Source organism: Trichechus manatus, unplaced genomic scaffold (genome assembly GCF_000243295.1).
Source record: "Trichechus manatus latirostris isolate Lorelei unplaced genomic scaffold, TriManLat1.0 scaffold00096, whole genome shotgun sequence".
NCBI classification, from domain to species: Eukaryota; Metazoa; Chordata; class Mammalia; order Sirenia; family Trichechidae; genus Trichechus; species Trichechus manatus.
In genome coordinates, this window is record NW_004444032.1 from 5,683,899 (window position 1) to 5,701,935 (window position 18,037).

At 35.8% G+C, this 18,037-nt stretch overlaps 1 pseudogene; it reads left to right on the plus strand.

Moving 5' to 3' along the window:
- The first annotated feature begins 7,662 nt into the window (after positions 1–7,662).
- On the plus strand, positions 7,663–8,375 carry LOC101359906 (ribosome biogenesis protein NSA2 homolog pseudogene; annotated as a pseudogene).
- Positions 8,376–18,037: the final 9,662 nt, after the last annotated feature.

An 18,037-nucleotide genomic window follows, 5' to 3' on the forward strand; every position in this document is an offset into this window, starting at 1 on the left:
ATAGAAAGTGCTCTCTGAGTGATTTACAAAGATTTATCATCAACTGAGATCTTTTATTGATGCCTAAACTATATTCTTTTCAAAAAACTTTCTAATATTAGTTCAAGCATCACAAGGTTGTAAGAAATTGGCTTCTCTTTTCTGCTGGAAGCATCTAACATGTTGCGACTGTTTAATACATATTTTAATATGTAATGAGTTTTATCGATGTTAATGCTGGTATTTGGTCATTAGGGAAAACAGTTCCTAAAAATAAATTTATTCTTAATCATAAATTCAATTCATTTTTTTTTTTGCCCGTAGTGGATGGGGCTGTGGGTCTAAATAGACTTAGTCTTGGTTTCTTGCTCTTGCCACCTTGCCTTCGAGTGCCTGTTTCAGTAGATAAATACCCTGTGCTTACCATTTAAATTTTAATGCCATAAGAAAATAGGTATTGTAGGCTTTTGTAAAATAGAAAAAAAATCCTCTTATATTATGCAACATCCCAATATGTATGGTAAATAAAACAAGTTCTTTACCAAACTTGACCAGTGATTTGCTATATGACTCTCAATATCTTTCAATTTCTGTTGGCCTCAGAGTTTGAACTCAATTATCCCTCATAATTTAGTTCATAAAATCATCAATTTAAAATGTTGATGAATATAATTGTATCTAAGTCAAATGAGAGTTAAGGCTAGCTAATCACTGGATTTCATTTAGAATTTATATTTTGAAGAACCTAGAAAGATAATTATAGTGTCATTTTTAGCCTTGTTGTTATTGTTAGGTACCTTCGAGTCGGTTCTGACTCATAGCAACCCTATGTACAACAGAAGGAAACACTGCCTGGTCCTGTATCAGCCTCACAATCGTTGTTATGCTGGAGCTCATTGTTGCAGCCACTGTGTCAATCCATCTTGTCAACAGTCTTCCTCTTTTTCACTGACCCTCTACTTTACCAAGTATGATGTCCTTCTCCAGGGACTTGTCCCTCCTGATAACATGTCCAAAGTACATGAGATGAAGTCTCTCCATCCTCATTTCCAAGGAGCACTCTGGCTGTATTTCTTCCAAGACAGGTTTGTTCATTCTTCTGGCAGTCCATGGTACATTCAATATTCTTTGCTAACACCATAATACAAAGGCATCAATTCTTCTTTGGTCTTCCTTATTCATTGTCCAGCTTTTGCATGCATATGAGGTGACTGAAAATATCATGGTGTCATGGATTGAATTGTGTCCCCCAAAAATGTGTATCAATTTGGCTAGGCCATGATTCCCTGTATTGTGTGATTGTCCACCATTTTGTCATCTGATGTGATTTTCCTTTGTGTTGTAAATCCTATCTCTATGATGTTAATGAGATGGGATTTGTGGCAGTTATGTTAATGAGGGAAAACTCAATCTACAAGAGTAGACTGTATCTTGAGCCAATCTCCTCTGAGATATAAAAGAGAGAGTTAGCAGAGAGACACGGGGGACCTCATACTACCAAAAAAAAGCACTGGGAGCATAGTGTGTCCTTTGGACCCGGAGTCTCTGCTCTGAGAAGCTCCTTGACTGGGGAAGATTGATGACAAAGACCTTCCCCCAGAGCCCACAGAGAGAGAAAACCTTCCCCTGGAGCTGGCACCCTAAATTCTGACTGCTAGCCTCCTAGACTGTGAAAGGATAAATTTCTCTTTGTCAAAGCCATCCACTTGTGATATTTCTGTTATAGTAGCACTATATAATTAAGACACAAGGCTTGGATCAGGTGCACCTTAGTCTTCAAAGTGACATCTTTGCTTTTTAACACATTAAAAAGGTCTTTTGCAAAAAAAAAAAAAAGAAGAAGAAGAAGTTCTTTTGCAGCAGATTTGCCCAGTGCAATAAGTCATTTGATTTTCTGACTGCTGCTTCCATGAGTGTTGATTGTGGATCCAAATCAAATGAAATCCTTGACAACGTCAGTCTTTTCTCCGTTTATCATGATGTTGCTTATTGATCCAGTTGCGAGGATTTTTGTTTTCTTTATGTTGAGGTATAATGCATACTGAAGGCTGTGGTCTTTGATCTTCATCAGTAAGTTCTCCAAGTCCTCCTCACTTTCAGCAAACAAGGCTGTGTCATCTGCATATTACAAGTTGTTAATGAGTCTTCCACCAATCCTGGTGCCACATTCTTCTTCATATAGTCCAGCTTTTCGGATTATTTGCTCAGCATACAGATTGAATAACTATGGTGAAAGGATACAATCCTGATACACACTTTTTTCATTTGAAACCACACCGAGACTAGCTGAGTACATAGTTTTTGGAGCCCTGGTGGCGCAGTGGTTAGGAGCTTGGGCTGCTAACCAAAAAGTCAGCTGTTCAAATCCACCACCCAGCTCCTTGGAAACCATATGGGGTAGTTCTACCCTGTCCTATAGATTCGCTAAGAGTCGGAATCAAGTTGAGGCAATGGTTTTTTTTTTTTTTTTGGTGGGGGAGGGGTTTTACTGTCGCCTTGCTCTGCTCAAACGACTACTTCTTGGTTTATGTAAGGTTCTGCGTGAGCACAATTAAGTGTTCAGGAATTCCCATTCTTCACAATGTTATCTGTAATTTGTTATAATGCACACAGTTGAATGTCTTTGCATAGTCAATAAAACACAGGTAAACATCTTTCTGGTATTTTCTGCTTTCAGCCAAGATCCATTTGAAATCAGCAATGATATCCTTTGTTCCACATCTTCTTCTGAATCTGGCTTGAATTTTTAGCAGTTCTTTATTGATGTACTGCTGCAACCGTGGTTGAATGATCTTTAGCAAAATTTTACTTTCCTGTGATATTAATGATATTTTTCAATAATTTCCACATTCTTTTGGACCACCTTTCTTTTGAATGGGCACAATTATGGATCTCTTCAGTCGGTTGGCCACATAGCTGTCTTCCAGATTTAGACAAGTAAGCAATATTAATTAATCTAATATAGGTTTACTGACATCTTATCACATTTGCATAAAATAATAAGAATTGTTATTTTATATATGATATATATAACCTTATCACTATATATCACATATATATGCATGTATATAGTATCATTATATAAGTTAAATATATATGCATATATAATTGAAATGTATATGCTTATTGATAAGCATATATAATGATAAGGTTATATGGCTATAACCTTATCATTACATACGTATTATATTTATAATGGAAACATATAAGATGTGCAATTTCACTTAATCGTCACCATAAGCCTAGAGAAAAGCCTAATTCTTGTTTCTATTACATAAATAAGGAAATTGAAGCCAAGAGAGGTTAAGTGATTTGTCCAAAATTACTTATAGCTGTGGCTGGGATTTGAACTCAGGCTTGTTTGTCTCTGTAATTTTTGTGCTTAGGCAGTGTACTTTGCTCTCAAGAATGGTCAATAATGGTGACTGTTCCTTAGAAGAAATATTAAGGGGATAAAAAAGTTTACCTTAAATTTCACACAGTAAGCATCAGGAATCCAGTAGGAATTATACATACAAAATATAAAATTTGAATGAAATTAAATACTTGAGTATTTTGTTTTTAACAAACATTGAAATTTTTATAGGAAGCATTACACTCAGGAGATTTGAATTCTAGTATGAATTCCACTACTGATTATTTGTATTACTTACCTTCATTGAGTTTCATTTCCCTTATTTGGAAAATAAATATGTTTTTCTAGGATATCGCCAAAGACCTATCTAACTCTAAAATTCTAAGCTTTCTAGAATTATTTATTGGTTAATTTATATTAAAAGTGAGAGAAATTCTATGTAAGGTCATTGCTTATTATCTAATTAAACCTTTTTAAAAATAATTTTCATTAATTTAGCCTTGAAAAGAGTAATGACTTCCTAATTCCTGAAATGTAAAGTAATTAAATTGATCCACATAAAAGTTTACTAATTATCAAAAATATTTGAAATATTTAAGATCCGACACACTCCACTACTAACCGAAAGTTGGAGATTAGAGTCCACCCAGAGGCACCTTGGAAGAAAGACCTGGCAATCAACTTCTGAAAAATATACCATTGACAATCCTACGGAGTATATTTCTACTCTGATACACATGGGTCTCCATAAGTCAGAATCAACTCATTGCCAACTGGGAACTGGTCTGTGTAGTCAGCTTTTCAAGAAGCATTCCTGCAGTTTAAGCAGTTTCTGCAGGAAAAGTTACCTCCCTCTGCCTCCCAGTCAGTATCTGCAGCATCACAGTTTTCTCCAAAGATAAACAGTCTCCTCCTCCACTGACTCAAAATACAGGAACACATTATATAGAAGGCCTAAGAGACATTCCCAAACAATTCTTTCCAGTCCAGCGAGAAGCATCTTGAGATGTGATATGGCACTAACTCAGATAGAGAGAAAATTTAAATGTTAACAAGTTTTAGGATTCGTCCTCCATTCACTAGTTGCATTGGATCAGATGACATAACCTGGATCTCTGAATTTCCATCTGCAAAAAAGAAGAATCCAGACATACTTAAAGTGCATAATAAATTCTGGGTATCTGAATCCAAATGTTGAAATTGGTTCTTTTGTCCCTGTTAAACTGCTGAATGGACATTGTGCAAATACAAAGGAATTGATAGAGCGGAATAGTAGTGAAGACTGAAAACTTGTCTCAGATGGCATAATGACAGCTGGAGAAGTTTAGATAAGGAAAAATGAAATGTCAGAATTCTTGTCTTAGAGGTTTGTAGTCTGCCGGCATATGCTTCTATTGAAGCTGTGGGAAACGCTGCCTTAATCCAATTGTTGAAATGTGCTAGTTGAAAAAAAATACACAATGCATTTCCTACTATGATGCTGAAAAGGTTCCTGTCTAAAACAGTAAGACAACAAAGAACAGTTAAGCTATATATATATTCAGCTTTTCCAGTTTAGAAAATTAGAGAAGGAAAGTATCCACATAGTACTCAAAGTGAAAAGCAATTTATAAAAATGTATGCAGGGATATTTTAGTGCTGAGAGAGAGTAACACTTAAAAAAAAAAATTTGAAACCCAAACAATTCTACCTCTACTCTGTGAAAATCTCATTGCGGTGTTGCTTCTATTGAAGCTTGTCGGAGATAGATATGAATGAATACTGCTACACTGCCACCTGGTGATTAGGCTAGTAGGAGGGATTTGAATAAAAGTGTCTGACAAAGGAAATGTCAGTGCTTGTTAATTAGCATTTAATATGCCGTATTTGTCTAAGATAGCTAAGTTTGCTAATAACATGGAGATGCTTTGGATCCCGTTACATAGTATTTAGGAGAATGTTCCTGGTAATTTTTCAATGGATTTCTATCAAAATGTGTGTGTTCTCCATTTTGTATCTATTTTCAGCTAAATCCTTTTGGTCATTTATTAGTTTTATTTATTTATTTGTTTATTATAGTTTGTGTAAAGTAAATGAGCAAACTATTTGCAGAGGTTCAGGAGTTAGTGACCTATTCCTGGAAATGGGAGAAGAAAAGAATAACATGACCTAAATTTCTTCTGTTTCAAATGCTGCATTTTATGTTAGCAATCTGGACTTCCACTGTCAAACTACTCACTCAATTTAGAGTTACTCCTTCATTTTATAGTACTGCCTTTTTCTTTTAAAAATGATTTTGCCTCAAAAAGAATGGCTTCAGCAATTTCAAGTCACGCGTCAAAGGCAACAAAGGAAAAGAAATTGAGGGAATGAAAAATGTGAGCATTCCATGAAGTGGTATGTTTATTTTTTTAAACTGGTGAGAACTGAAAATAGCTTTAATATGCCAATAGAGGTGTTGAGACAATGCAACTGTTAGACAACTCTCATTCTTTGGACAGTTTTGTTTTGTCTATCTAGTCACAGGTATGGAGATGAAGTATTGATATTTATTTCCCTGTCTGATTCTCTCTCTATACCCACTGAACTATAAGGAAAGCTAGGAGAATGAGGGGTGGAGCAAACACTGGGAGAACCCATGTGGCAGAGACTTACTACCGTGAGTCAGCTCTTCCCTAAACAGAGCTAAAATGACTTCAGGAATTCAAGAAGTACAAAATGGGAAGAGTTCTTGTCAGTGTTTTTTATACTTACCGGTACCAGTTGTCGTTAAGTCGATTCCAACTCATGGCAACCCCAAGTATCCAAGCAGAATTGTGCTCCATAGGGTTTTCAATGGCTAATTTTTGGAAGTAGATCACCAAATCTTTCTTCTGAGGTGCTTCTTGGTAGACTTGAACCTCCAACCTTTTGAGTATCTGAACTTATTAACTGTTTTCACCACCCAGTGGCTCTTTTATATACTTAGCATATTGTTAATGATGCTGATAAATAAAGAGAGAGAATTAACTACAAATGTGGGTTTCCAGGTGATTTAGATCATCCTCTTTTCAGACCACTATTCAAAGGTGATATCATCTGTCTTAGTTATCTAGTGCTGCTATAACAAAACTACCACAAGTGGGTAGCTTTAACAAAGAGAAATTTGTTTCTTCATGGTAAAGTAGGCTAAAAGTCCAAATTCAGGGCATCAGCTCCAGGGGAAGGCTCTCTCTCTCTGTCAGCTCTGGAGGAAGGTCTTTTTCGTTAATCTTCCCCCGGACTAGGAGTTTCTCTGCACAGGAACCCTGGGTCCAAAGCGTGTGCTCTGCTCCCAGCACAGCTTTTTTGGTGGTATGAGGTCCCCCGTCTCTCTGCTCGTTTCCGTCTTTTCTATTTCAAAAGAGATTAGCTCAAGATACATTGAGTCCTGCCTCATTAACACAACTACTGCCTATCCTACCTCATTAACATCATAGAGGTAGGATTTACAACACAAAGGAAAATCATGTCAGGTGACAAAATGGTGCATAATCACACAATACTGGGAATCATGGCCTAGCCAAATTGATACACATATTTTTGGGGGACACAATTCAATCCATGACACTATCTAAGACTTTTTTTGCTAGGAGGTAAATTAATCATTTACTTATTATAACCTTCAAGTATGCATCATCACACATACACACACATTGCTGGTGAGATTCAGCACAACTGTAAATGTAGGCATGTTGAATAGTTTGCCTGATTCATATATCACTTGTGGCTTCACTATATTCATGAAGGGATTACCTGTTATTATCAGTTGTCAGCAAGTTGCTTCTGACTCATGGCAACTCCATTGTGTCAGAGTAGAACTATGCTCCACTGGGTTTTTCAATAGCTGATCTTTCCAAATTAGATCACCAGGTCTTTCTTCCAAGGCACTTCTGGGTAGACTCAAACTTCCAAACTTTCGGTTAGCAACCAAGCACATTAACCATTCGCACTACTCAGGGACCCATAAAGGGATATGTGTGTGCTATTGGTTATCACAGAGAAAGAGATTTTGACATCCTTTTTATGTCAATGCAGCCAAAAAGACCATCAAAGGCTAGGCAGCAAATAAGGAAAGCTGTCCTTGGGAGGTTATAATGTTTATGGTGCTGTATTCATATCTTGAAAAAAATATTTCCCTGTCCACCCAATTTTTATCCACTGATAATATTTTTATTCCTTATGCTTTCCCATTAGTATATTAACTTGTCTAGACTAACAGTCAAAATTGGAAAGCTGCCTTTCCTGTCGGAGGTTGAGTGGAGTCGGCTCGTGGGACTCAGACACCCGAAAATTGAGAGCTCCTTTGCGCCCCGGAGGCTGCCGTCACCATGCTGTAAAACGAATATATTGAGTTACACCGTGAGCACTATGGATATCGTTTGGATTACCATGAGAAAAAGAGGAAGAGAAAGTAGAGAGGCTCATGAACGTTCAAAAAAGGCGAAAAAGATGATTGGTTTAAAGGCTAAGCTCTACCATAAACAGCGCCATGCTGAGAAAATACAAATGAAAAAGACTATCAAGACGCATGAAAAGAGAAACACCAAACGAAAGAACGATGAGAAGACTCCGCAAGGTGCAGTACCTGCCTATCTGCTGGGCAGAGAGGGGCGTCCCGAGCTAAAGTACTTTCCAATATGATTAAACAAAAGCGAAAAGAGAAAGCGGGAAAATGGGAAGTCCCTCTGCCCAAAGTCCGTGCCTAGGGGGAAACAGAAGTATTAAAAGTTATTCGAACAGGAAAGAGAAAAAAGAAAGCATGGAAGAGGATGGTTACTAAAGTCTGCTTTGTTGGCGATGGCTTCACGCAAAAACCACCTAAATATGAACGATTCATCAGACCAATTGGCTTCGGTTTCAAGAAGGCTCTTGTAACGCATCCTGAACTTAAAGCCACTTTTTGCCCACCAATACTTGGTGTAAAGAAGAATCCCTCATCCCCACTATATACAACTTCGGGTGTTATTACCAAAGGGAAATATGCCCAAGTTACCAACATCCTGAAAATGATGGATGCATAAATGCAGTTTTACTAGTTTGATAGCAGTTTCATACAAGTAACTCCTTATAATTATCGGCAAAGACTACAAACCATTCCGGAAAATCACCATTACCATGCGCTTACGAATACTACCAAGCAGCCTTACGTGTCTGCAGTCATCGAGAGAGCTATTTATTATGTTATAAGAAACATTAAAATGGCCCAGTTTTACAAATTGGTCTTTATTTTTCCATCTTCATGGTTAAGATGTTCCTAAGGCAGTGATTAAAAGCCTTTATAGAAATAAACGTCATCACTGTCTGTAGTGATGAGTACGTACTCAGCAAAGCAAATCTGTCATCACTACTGAAACAAATGACCAGTGTTAGTTTAAAACACCTTTTTCATACATAAAGGTTAATCAGTTGCCTTCAAGTTGACTCTGATGCATGGCAACCCCATGTGTGTCAGAGGAGAACTGTGCTCTGTAGGGTTTCCAGTGGCGGATTTTTCGGAAGTAGATTGCCAGGCCTTTCTTCCGAGGTGCCTCTGGGTGGATTTGAACTTATAACTTTTCAGTTAGCCTAGTGCTTAACCATTTGCACTGCCCAAGAACTCCACATAAAGGTTGGGACACAAATACAGTGCCTAAGCCAGGAAAACTTTGTCTGGGACCTTCTCTGAAAGTTCAGAAGAGTTCCTACTTAGATACATCTTTTCACCTCCATGATAATTCCTTAGAACTTCTTTATATAATAAGTCATTGAATCAGCACTTTAAACTTTTTTTTCCTTTTATCATTTATAGATGAATGGAACTATATTTTAATACTGTATTTTCTAACTACTTAAGAAAAAGGGACATAAACATACTGAAACGTTAAAAAAAAAATTGGAAACCTAATGTACTTGAGCCATAATTTGTTCACTGTACTTCAGGAAGAAAAAAAGGCACCATAATACGAAAAAGCCTGAGGGAAGAGTACTGGATAAAAAACTTAGAAAGTAGAATATTTTTCTGAAAATGAACCATCACACTTAAAATACTGTGGGCAGTTCTATTCATTGCTCTTTTGAAGGACAATGAGAGATGGACTATTTATTTCCTCCTCAAACGGGCATGCATGCTCCCAGTGTTCTCCTGCAGGCCCGTATTCACAATCACCAACCAAAAGCAGGATTTTGGTTGAACAATTTTAGAAGCACTGAATAAGTGACAGAGGGGTTAGAACAGAGGTAAAGAGAAGAAACATGCTATGTTCATACGGGCATTACCAACAGCCAGTGAAGTGTTCAGCAGATAGCAGGCACTAATAAATCTTTGTTTGACTGAAATTTTTAAAAGGGCAATCTATAAAGCAGTTTTTCCATCTGGAAATATGAAGGCTAAAAGAATATGTGATTCATTTCTATAAAAACACAAAGAGCTTGACTTGATCACCAAATATCAGATCTGTCCCTCACTCATGATGTCTGAGGGCAGAGTACTTTATAGCATACAAAGCATTTTAATATGCTTTATCTTACTTCACTTTATGAGCAATACTGAAAGACAGAAAGTATTCTCATTGTAAATTTGAGGAAACTGGAGCTCAGATTAATTGAATTATGGCCCAGGCCACAGGATCTCGGGAGACCTCATGACTCAAATTCAAATCTTTTAAATTCGTTTGTCTCTAAACCACATTACAGCTGGCTGAGTGGAGATTTTTTTAAGACAAATAAGAGAAATCCTACTTTACACAACATGATTTGAACTAACTAATCTCAGAAATATTTTAGGTGCAGAAAGGAATTAATTCAATAAGATTTTGTAGATAATAAAGGTCTATGGTATACAGGGTTACTGGAGTTGTTCAGTTAAAATTTCTATTTTGAGATTAAAAACATGGAGAGAAATTTCCACATTAAAACATATGTCTGTTGATAACACTGGTAGTACATGTAGTTTTTACTCTCTACATTTTCTATCCCCATAAATACAATGGTAGCTACTATTTCTAGGTCATGAAAAATTTGGAATACATTATTAGCTTTTCAAAAAGGGACTCTGGTTCTAATTAATAAAAGTCTTGACTACTACGTAGAAACTTGTAGAAACTTTTTTAGTACAATATTACTCAAAAACATTTAAAACACTTTGAAGAAGTTAAAGGACAAGATTAGCTGTTTTATAATGAAAATTATCTACATAGTTGAAGAAGAATATCAACCAATATTTGATAAATTTTATAATTGATCTTTTAAATATTGAGCACAAGGGGATTTATTTGTTCCATATTATTGTAGATGCCACATCAAACAAAATAATTTGAAAACACTGTCAATTTGTCAAACTTTGCCTGTGCCATAACAATAGCAGTTTGGTTTTTCATTTTGTTCTGAATCGATGTACTTTCAATTACTTTAGATTATGCTTGCAAGATTCTGAACAGGGAGCAAACTAAGGTAAATGATCACAGGGAACAGTCTGCATTGTTTCTCCCATCTCTTTTCAGCTACTTTTAATTGGTGGACTTTGTTGGGTATGTAACCTTCCCCAAAATAAAGAAAATGGAAAGATTTAGGAGTGACTCTTAAAGAATAGGTCCAAGCCTCCTGATTCATTGTCAATAGGAAGATGCTCTCTTTGCCTTAAGTTTTGCAAATCTGTAGCATACATACGAGCCCTGGTGGTACAGTGGTTAAGAGCTCCACTGCTAACAAAAAGATTGGCAGTTTGAATTCACCAGCTGATCCTTGGAAACCCTATGGGGCAGTTCTACTCTGTCCTGTAGGGTCACTTTGCGTTGGAATCTATTCGACGGCAACTGGTTTAGGTAGCATATATCATTAAAAAAAGAAAAAACTGAATCAGAATAAAAATTCTAATGTGCTTTGTAAATCCTTTTATAGACATTCACTTTCTAAATCTTTATTTAGAGAAGAAAGAAACTGGAAGATTTGCACATAATTATAACAACATGGTGGTAACTAACGCTGCTTTTGTACTATATACACTTTTTATTTTACATATATAAATAAATTAAAAAGGAATATTGCTTTCTTCTTTGAAGAGACACACTTCCAACACTTGACATTTCAAAAATAATTAAAAGCCTTTAAAGTAAATCTATAAATATTAAAACTTGAAATAGAATGACAAACTAGAAGGGTAGAACAATAGAACCACAAATAACAGAATAAGTTCTTTCCTATATCTCTTTTCATAACCCCTTAACCCACACAAATGTAAACAAGAATATTAAGAATGATTGGCATCTATCCAGAAACAAGATGGCATTGAATATCTCTGAGAAGAGTTAGAAGGTAACAACTCTTCTTCCATATCTCAAGCCTGATGAATAACTCTGGTTTTAGTTGATACCTAGAGTTAACCATGATTGGAATAGGAAAAATGAACTAGATGAGAATTATGCTATGTGGTTAGCTCTGTTTTGTGCTATTAGTCTTCCTGGTGCAACAATACAGCTTATCAACTGAATACCAATTTTCTATCTCCCAGTCATTCACTTACTCTCTAATGGGCAAGCTTCATTAATGAACTAGATGAGAATTATGCTATGTGGTTAGCTCTGTTTTGTGCTATTAGTCTTCCTGGTGCAACAATACAGCTTATCAACTGAATACCAATTTTCTATCTCCCAGTCATTCACTTACTCTCTAATGGGCAAGCTTCATTTTACCAAAATATATATTTTTAATTCTTTGTTAGGATCATACAGATCAGGTCTAAATTTGGCATATTTATTTAAAACATATATTTTTACAAATGGAGGGGTCCTAGTAAAGATAAAGAAGAACAATTTTTAAAAAAGGAAGAAAAGAGAAAGGAATTTACATGGATTTTTAAATAAGTCCAGGTAGAAATTGAAGAGAACATAATAAAAGAATATAATACAGTTACATCCATTTTCAATCATTCCTCACTTTCTGTATTCTCATTCTTCTATCTTTATAATATGGTTTTCAATGTTTTACCCCAGTAGGCAGTATGTACTATTTAAGTGGCATTTTTTATGGTGAAATTCCAGGTGTCCTCTGCCTTCTTTTTATTAAATGACAATTGTGTGACAGTAGCTTAGTGAGAAATGTAATAATACATGTATTATAGAGTAAATCATCACATTCTAAAGATTATTAAAATAATGATGACCTTGCAGAGTTGTATTAATAAGTAAAAGCTATACCTGTAGTTGAAGAACTGTCCAAAATGAACATTTTCTTGACAGAATTCAGCATCTAATTATTACAGTGTACTTAGATTCACAAATCAACGATGGCATTTAGGAATTACATTCAACCAGCAAATAAATGCATAAGATGGGTGGTATGTGTTGGCAACAAAAGACACTATTTTGTATTCTAGCATCTAACTTAATACCCTACTGCTTATAAGCTAACTAAAAGTGTCAAAATTTCAGCCACACATTATATTTTTCTACAATTTATCTTCTTTTGCTTTGCAATTATATACACAATTATATGCTGCAAAAATGTAATATTGACATTTGTATTTAAATTGTGTATTTTAGGATTTTGAAGACTGCATATAAGGGAAAGCTCTAAGACTTTTTCTCAAAGAGTTTACATGACTTTTTTCAAATAATTTTTTTTTTTTTTTTTGTCCGTGGACCACACTGTGGTTAGCAAGACTTTAAATGATCCCTTGTTTTATAATACCACTTGAATCAGGGAGCCACTGAAGAAATTACGTGTGATCAGGTCTGGGGGGTGGGGGCTGGGGGAAGGTTGGGAATATATTCAGGCATAGTTTTGAAGAGTAGGGTACATATTGTCACACACATATCTTCATGGAAATGGGTTTCCAAGAATTTGCAAAACAAAACAAACAAGAACAAAATCAAAAGAAAAAGAGATGAATGAATAACAACTAAAACGTGTCATTAAAAAATAGTTTATAATACACTGAAAATGTTATGTTTCATGTGTTTGTCATGACCAAAACTCATTAATAGGGAAGTTAGATATCATTTAGCATATTGATGTCGTTTAGCATGTTAAAATGATAATAGTGGCAGAGCAGCTTAAATCAGACTATCCCTTCCAAATGTAAAAATTACAAACCCTGGAAAAAACAATTTAAAACATGGAGGGGAGTCAACCCTTGAAAGAAGAGAAAATACACTGGATAAGAAAATATGTTTATAAGGCTTTTCACCTAAAAATACTGTCTAAATTTGGGGAAGCTGGAACTTAATCATGAAGTCACCATTTTACTGACTTGAAGGGTTAGAAATCAGCAGTAAGGACTTCTAGAGTATGTGGAAAATGAAGGGGTAAATTCTAGGAAAGAGGGAACCACAAAAGGAGAAGCACCAAAATCTATGTATTAACTCCCCCCTCATCTTTGGCCGACCACATACACATGCACAAAGAAGAACCCAAGATATCCAGTGAAAAGCAACAGGTAGATCATGGAAAGAAAAGAGAAATTTCAGCTGCTGACAACCACAGTGGTGTTTGGAGTTAAACCAAGATAACTGTCTGCTAAAACAAAAATCAGCACTCTACAATAAAACCCAAATCCTTTGCCGTCGATTCCAACTCATAGTGACCCTATAGGATGGAGTACGACAGTCCCATAGGGTTTCCAAGGTGCAGCTGGTGGATTTGAACGTCTTTTGGTTAGCAACGGAGCTCTTAACCACTGTGCACCGGGGCTACAGAGCACTAAATATCAGTATCTAGTTTCTATAATGTTGCAAATGTAATGTCCAATATAAAAACAAAAATTGCTAAACATGTAAAGAAACATATACACAACTTTTAACCCTACAATTACACTGCTAGAGTTTCAGAAGATATACTCCTAAAGTGTACCCAGATATGTATGTATGCATTGTTCATGCTAATGTTTTTAAATTGTACGATTCACTTTCATTTGGCCACAACAATAATGAAGGCTATCTATATGTGGACATACATCAAAAAATATAACTAAGTAAAGAGCAAGCTGTTAGTCAGTATAATATAATTAATATAGTATGATGTAATATAATGTAATGTAATATGATACAATACAATATATTATAATGGAATGTAATACATACAATAAAATGCAATGCAACGTAATATAACATAACCAACCAAAACAAACAAACAAACCCATTGCCATCAAGTTGATTCCGGCTCATAGTGACCCTATAGGACAGAATAGAACTGCCCCATAGGGTTTCCAAGGAGCAACTCGTGGATTCAAACTGCCAATCTTTTGGTCAGCAACCTAAGCACATAACCACTGCTCCTCCAGGGCTCCTACATAACATATAAAGTCTTGACTTTTTTTTATATGTAATATTTCTAGAAGGATACACAAGAAACCTAATAGTTTTGGAATTATTTTTAGCTTTAGGAAAAGGGAATGGGAGTTTTATTTTTAACTTTTATTTTTATTGTTAACATTTTTAAATGCACATGCATTACTAACGTTTTCATTTTACTTTACTTTTAAATATGCTGAAGGGACTACCGAAGTGGTGGGAGTAACAGCCACCTTTTTTTTTTGATCTTGTCCATACATTTCTGAATTAAAAAAAATACATATTCTAAAAATAAAAAGAAAGTAAATGTAAACTCATTTTCTAGCTTTTAATTTATTCACCCAAAGATTTATATATACAAAAACATATCTACATATATATATATGCATATATATGATATACAAAATAGCCTAAAATTTACATGGTTAATAATGTTATTAACATTTATTCCTTTATTAAGCTTATTTACTATGTTCTAAGAATTTATGTACAATAAATTTAGTCTTCCAGAACAACTTATGAAGTAAATACTGATATATTCGATTTTCAGATGAATAAGTTGAAGCACAGAGAAAGTTAAATATCTTGACCAAGGTCGCAGAGCTAGGAAGTGGTGGAGTGAGTACATGTATACCTAACCAGAACTGATCCCTCTAGAGCCCAAGCTCTTTAAATATTCTGTTTATCAAGTATCAACACCACTGCTACCTTTACCTTTCAAAGTTAAAACAATAATAATTGAAACAAATTTTAAGGTCATAACGTCTTCGTGTGAGAAAAACAATTATTCAAAATTATGGAAAATAATTAGTTTCTATGTGTGAAAATAAAAAAAGAATTCAATAAACATAAACACGCAAAATAGATTTCTGGTTCAAGACCAATTCATTGCCGTCAAGTTGATTCCAACTCATAGCGACCCTATAGGACAGAGTAGAACTACTCCATAGGGTTTCCACGGAGTGGCTGGTGGACTCGAACTGCTGACCTTTTGGTTAACAGCCATAGCGCTTAATCACTGTGCCCATTATATCTAAATATGTAGGATCACTTTATTTTTCCCCTAACTCTTCCATAATCTGAAAGCTAGATTGGGGGATTTAGCAAATTGTTGAGAATACATATTTTAATTTCAAGTAGATATCAACAATAATAATTTACCTTTACCAAAAAGATCTATTAAACTTTTAAAAGAAAAAAATAAAAATTAATATAAGAAGATGACAATGCATTGAATCTTACTAGTTCTAATTAATTTTGATAAAACTTGTGAAGTAATCTTAAAGCTCAGTTATATGAAAAATAAATCAAAGGTTAATGTAGTGCAATTTTTAAATTCCTTCTAAAACACAGTTAATAATCACAATTTGAGGCTAATTGACTTTAATTAATTGTACATGCAACCTTACAATGTAGGTTTTCTTAATAAAATTTTTTTTAATTCTGGTATTCTTATGAAAAGGCCCTGGTGGCTCCGTGGTTAAGAGCTTGGCTGCTAACCGAAAGATCAGCAGTTTGAATCCACCAGCCGCTCCTTGGAAACCCTATGGGGTAGTTCTACTCTGTCCTATAGGGTCGCTATGAGTCAAAATCAACTCCATGACAACAGGGTTATTCTTATGAATGTTTACAGATAAAGAGAGAAAGATTGGTCAACCAAAACTTACTGCATGTCTACTTTGTGTAAAAAGGAAAAGGGGAATGTATTTCCAAGTTCGGTTAGAGAATATTATCATAGCATCAGCTGTTGTATTATAAAGTTTACACCCCAACCCAAAAAGACTGCAAGTGAGTTTGCAGTTTACTTCTTGTCTTAGTCATCTAGTGCTGCTACAACAGAAATACCAAAAGCGGATGGCTTTAACAAAGAGAAATTTATTTCTTCACCGTAAAGTAGGCTAAAAGTCCAAATTCAGGGCGTCAGCTCCAGGGAAAGGCTTTCTCTCTCTGTCGGCCTTCTCATCGATGTTGCCCTGGACTAGGCGCTTCTCCGCACAGGGATCCCAGGTACAAAGGACACGTTGTGCTCCTGGCACTGCTTTCTTGGTAGTATGAGGTCCCCCTGTCTCTCTGCTCACTTCTCTCTTCTATATCTCAAGAGATTGCCTCAGGATTCAATCCAATCTTGTAGATTGAGTCCTGCCTTACTAACACAACTGCCACCCATCCTCCCTCATTAACATCATAGAGGCAGGATTTACAATATATAGGAAAATCACACAATACCAGGAATCATGGCCCAGCCAAATTGATACATATATTTTTTGGGGAACAGAATTCAATCCATGACACTTCCTATAAAGCATTTGATCTTTTACTTCTTATAAAGCATACAGGATAGTAATGCATCCATTTTAACATATAAACTACAAAAAGAATGGCTCAAAACAGGAATCAGGTTGTGTGTGTATGTATGTGGGTGTTTATAGTAGCTGTTGTTGTCGTGTGCCATCGAGTCAATTACAACTTATAGTGACCCCATACAACAGAATAGGACTGCCCCATAGGATTTCCTAGGCTATAATCTTTACAGGAACAGATCACCAGGGCTTTTCTCTGACAAGAGACACTGGTGGGTTGGAACCACTGACTTTTCAGGTTAGCAGTAGAGCAGCTTAACCATTGCACCAAGAGCACTCCTGTAGTAACTGTAAAGGTACACATTTACAATTAAATGCAGAGACAGATATATTTTAAAGTTTAAGATTCTTAGAATTTAGTTTCACTTATTGATTCTGCATCTCCAGACTACTTTTTTGGGAGCCTCAAATTGGTGCACATCAAGGGAGGGTCCCTGTCTCTATACTTATCAAATTCTGTAGCCTGTGTGGGCTGCCGTTGTTATCAATAGCTATGACCTTCTGGTCTGTTCTTTCAACATAGGTCTTCACTTTGTTTCTCACGCATTTTCCTAGCATGAGATCAACAGTTCTTTCTATTCTCCCTATCTGATGGTCCACATTTACTGAACTGAATCAGCATTCACTTATACCCACTCAACCCCCCAACATCACCTTGGACTAACTCAGAACTAAATTATTTGACTTGATGTGGACCCATAAAATATTTGTAGATTTCTCTATGATACTTTCAAGCTCGTGGGAAATTTGGGAGGCATTTTGGATCACAATCCTTGCCATGAATGATGTCACAGTGATCCTCAAGCTACTGGAAATCTATACTGGACAGGCGGGTGAAGGTTTGTCATCTCTCCTACAACTTTGAGAGGGCCCTCAAAAAAGCCCCTGCCAGACTGATAATCCCGCCACCTCAGTATTATTTTGAGGAGTAAGAAATTCTACTCTATCTCGCCCTTTTTAGTCTTCTTCCTGGACACCACACTCTATCTACCCCCTTAGATCGGCCTCAGGAAAAGATAACTTTCAGTGCAGTCAGTAAGACAGAGGCATAATATGCTGACTATGCTATCTAATTTTAA